This window comes from Coenobita brevimanus, chromosome 33 (genome assembly GCF_032717465.1).
Source record: "Coenobita brevimanus isolate Jiangsu-jjx chromosome 33, ASM3271746v2, whole genome shotgun sequence".
Lineage (NCBI taxonomy): Eukaryota > Metazoa > Arthropoda > Malacostraca > Decapoda > Coenobitidae > Coenobita > Coenobita brevimanus.
This window is the reverse complement of record NC_136986.1, coordinates 38,547,275-38,551,994: the sequence shown is the minus strand read 5'-3', so window position 1 is coordinate 38,551,994 and position 4,720 is coordinate 38,547,275.

The window sequence follows — 4,720 nt, the reverse complement described above, 5'->3', positions numbered from 1 at the left end:
CAAGTATCCAACACCCTTTTCAGACGTTGATATCCCTCCCGCAGATGTTGTCCTAAATAATTATTTTCTATGTTAGGATCATCAACTTCTTCCTGGATATCCACACAAGGCATTGGATGGAGCTTCCTGCCATATGAGCCGGTGTTCAGGCCTCTAGCGAGTCGCTAGTGTCATCTAGATAAGTCAGAGGTCTATTATTAATCCTGGTTTCAATTTCAGTTATTACTGTTCTTAAATCTTCTCTCGTGATCTTAGTTCTATGTAATGTTTTCCTCAGGCAGTTCTTGACAATACCAATCATTCTTTCGTTAAATCCAATTTGCCATGGAGCTCTTGGAGCTGTGAACTGCCAAATACAATTTCGGATTCCCAGCGCCGACTTAACCTTTGGGTCGTTTATTATGTTCAACAGTAAAGGTGCTGCTCCAACGAAATTAGTTCCGTTGTCACTTATTAACTTCCCAGGACAAGACCTTCTAGCGGAAAATCTGCGAAAGACATTGAGGAATGTCTCTGAGCTTAGGTCTTCCGCTAATTCTAGATGGACTGCCCTTGTGTAGGCACAAGTAAATAAACAAATGTAAACTTTATGGGGAGTTTCCTCACCCGTAACAGTTATAGCCCCTGTGTAGTCCACTCCTGTTATATGGAAGGGCTGAATTATGCACACCATTTCCTTCGGTAGGGCTGGTGGTCCTGGGTAGTTATAAGGTAGCTGCTCATACCTCCTACAAATGATGCAGTTTTTGAGATATTTTTTAATAACCTGTCTACCCTTAGGAAACCTGTACCTTTCCCGAATTTGGGCTAAGGTCTGTGGTATACCTCCATGGAGAGTGGAATCATGGGCTTCTTTTATAATAAGTTGTACAAAGCATCCGCTCTTGGGTAATAAAATGGGATGTTTGGTTTGGATGGGCAAGTCAGCCTTTACCAAACGGCCTTGACATCTTATCAGACCTTTTCCGTCTAAGAACAAGCCTAAATTCTTCATCAGCTTATTCCCTTTCCCAGTGTCTTGGCCTGAAGGTTTATATATTTCCTCGTAAGAATTTCTTTGTACTCTTTTCAGCCAGTATTCTAGGGGATCTAATTTCTGAAATCCCACCTTCTTATTCAAAAATTCAACAACCAATTTAGTAGTATTTAGAAGTTGTCTTATTGACGAGAATCGGCTGGTGTCAATTACTTCTGGCTCAGGTACTACAGGATCCAAGTTAACTACACTAACCTCAGCAATACTGTACTGTTTCTGTTCAGGCCAATCCTTAGTGAGTAACCATTTAGGACCTTTAAACCACAAATTATCTTTGATCAGTCTCCTTACGGTCGAACCTCTCGAGAGCAGATCAGCTGGATTTTGTTTTGAGGATACATGCATGAAATTAAATTTGGAAGACAGCTCTTTAATAGTCTTCACTATATTACGGACGAAAGGAATTTTACTGTCTTCCTTCCCTATCCAGTAAAGACAAATCTCACTCTCAGTCCATATGTAAATATCCTCAGACTGAGTATCAATAGTAGTGGTTATACAGCTGGCCAATTTAGCTCCTACTTCTATGGAAGCTAATTCCATTTGAGGTAGGGTTCTTTCTTTAATTGGCGCAACTCTGGCTTTGGATATTATAATCTTACTATCCTCTCCTGTTGCGCAATAAGCTACTGTTCCATAGGCCTTTTGAAAAGCATCACAAAATATGTGTAAGTACGACTTCTCAATACTGTTTAATTTCCTGGGAATACATATGCTTGATGTGGTTTCAAACTCCTTTCTAATCTGTTCCCATTGTTCCACATATGTCTCACCCAATTCAGTGTCCCAGTCTAACTTTTCTCCCCAACCCTCTTGTACTAAACATTTGCCCCTAATAACTATAGGACTGACCAACCCTAATGGGTCAAATAGCTTGGAAACCTGACTTAACAAGGACCTTTTGGTGAGAGTGACATCAGAGAACTTAATTGGATTCAAACTTATTACATCAGCTGTTGTATCCCAGTTAAGATCCAACACTTTTTGAATTTTGGGAATGTCAGAATCTGGATAGTCCTCTTGTATTTTATTCCTCAAAAGCAGTGAATTTGTATTCCAGCTCTGTAGCGGCAAATTTGCCTTCCCACATTCGGAATTGGCTACTTCATAAGCCTTCAAAGCTTCCGACTTTGTATCAGCAACACCTTGCAATTTATCCATATAAAAAGCCTTCCCTATTTCTGGGCATTTGCATTTGGCATTTTCAAAATGATGCTTTAAAGTGTTGCAAAGTAGGAAAGGACTAGCACAAGAGCCAAAGAACACCGATCGGAAACAATATGTTTTCGATGGACTATCCTCATTTTGAGGATCATGAGGCCAGAGGAATTTTGTTAATTTCCTATCCTCATCTCTCAGTCCTATTCTGAGAAAAGCCTTACTAATGTCTGCTGTGTAAGCATAAGGTTTCTCTCTAAATCTTAGTAACACATTCCCTAACTTCTCTGTTAGTGTAGGTCCAGAGTATAGACAATCGTTCAAGCTAGCTGATCCCTTGGACGCTTCACTACTACAACTGAATACTATCCTTAAGGGAGTAGTTACTGAATCCTTGCTTACAGCATGATGTGGTAAGTAGTGTCCTTCTTTGTGGTTAACAGGGAATTCTACCTCTTCTATAAATTTATTCTCCAATTGATCCTTTATAGTATTATCATATAGGGTCAGATGTTCTGGTTTATCTCTCAACCGTTTTAGAAGAGAATTTAACTGAGCCTTAGCTGCTTGGTAATTTGTTGGTAACTCTGAATGGTTTAGTTTCCATGGTAATCCTACCCAATACTGTCCATCCTTAAATTCCACTGACTGGTTATACAAATCCAAAGTTATTTTATCTTCAGGGGTTGGTTCCTCAGAGTGTATACCTATACTGTCTAGGTCCCACAGTTGGTTCAATATTATCATCCAACAAGTCACTTATCTGAGTAGGTTCTAATTCTGCACCTATTCCAGCTACCATCAATGACTGTGTGGGGGTAACAAAAACTGAGTCTACTAGTTTGGCCTCTCCTTTAACTTGTTTTGGAGAAGGCAACTGACCCATAATAAGGTTACCTCCTGGACTCTTGAACAACTGTACCTTATTCCTTTTGAAAGTCCTATGTAGGAATCTTCCACAATAATCAGAACCAATTATCATTTTTATGGGACCCACAGTATCTGATTCCACATTCCGTTTAGCCAACTTTATCCCTGAGCTTTGTAGATGATCAGAGGTTTCCTTCAATCCCTTTATGTATATACTTGTCTCCATAGTATCAAGCACAGCTGCTGTTATACGGCATTTATATCTGCCTAATTGTATTACAGGTCTAACTAAATCAAAAGACTGAGCATTCTTAGTTGTTAAGAATCCTGTAATGACTAGATTTACCTTGCCAATAATAGGTAACTTTAATTTCTTCACTATGTCTGCAGAAATGAAGGTTTTCTGAGCACCCGTATCAAACAGGGTACATACTAATAGGTTTCTATTCTCAAACAATACCTTCACATCGGCTATGGGAACTGCAGCTGGCATTACTAATGGAGCATTTCCTTTTGCAATTGTCATATTGATGCTTGCAGGTTTAGGAACCTCAATTTTCATCCTAGGGCATAAAGCACTATGATGATGATCTTTTTTGCATTTAAAACAAAGATTTAATTTAGTCTTACAGTCCGCAGCAGTATGTTCAGAGTTCATACAGATTATACAACACCCCAGTTCCTGAAGCTTTCCTATTCTAGAAGCATAATCAGGATACTGTTGACAAGATGCACTGGAATGTTGCTCACCACAAGCTTTCCTGTCTTTTACCATGGAAGGTTTTACTTCCTTAATATCCTCAGCATGTCTATTCCTTGGCTTTAGTACTTTATCCTCAGCCTTTAAGGAGCTAAGGAAAGTACCTATCTCTTCATTAGGCACATACTTAGTCTTCTCTGACTTAGCTTTCCCAACCAGTTGGTTAGTGGGTTTTTTCTTTATTTCAATTTTATGTTTGACCTCAATAGGTTTTACTGTTCCTTGCAAATGTTTACAGAGTTACATCAAGCCTTCCTCAATCTCTTCGCAGGAGAAATTATCCTTTTGATACCTACCATACAAAGCATCCTTGGTTTTCGGTGGAAGCTTTAAGGACACAATTCTTGAAAGCACCCAATCTGATGCCTTAATATCTTCGTAAGTACCTAAGGCCTTTAAATTACAACTTAGTGCAATCCTAAAGTTTTGCAAGGAAACAAAATCGTATGTAGGCGTGGGTAAGTCTGTTAGAGCCTTCAGTAACTGAGTAATAACTTGCTTCCTGTCTCCGTAGTTTTGTCTAAGGATGGTCAAGGCCACCTCATAATTATTTTCTTCTACTGGTAATTCTTTTATCAGTTGATATGGTGTTCCTTTGACCTGTCCTAACAGATACGTAAGTTTGCTGACTTTAGGGAGATCTGTTCTATCGTGTACCAAATATTTGAACTGGTCCCAGAAGGATTTCCAGTTCTGCTCCCCATCAAACTCCGGAAGCGATATTTGTGGTAACACAGCCCTACTCTGCTGTGCCATAACTTGTGTTTCCGCGACAGTGTCAGCTAATTTTTACTCTAGTGTCTTTACTACAGTTAAGTATTCTTCTAATTTACCTTCAAACTTCGTAGTTTCTGACTCTAAGAGTTCCTTATCATCAGCCTTTACTATAGCCGCTT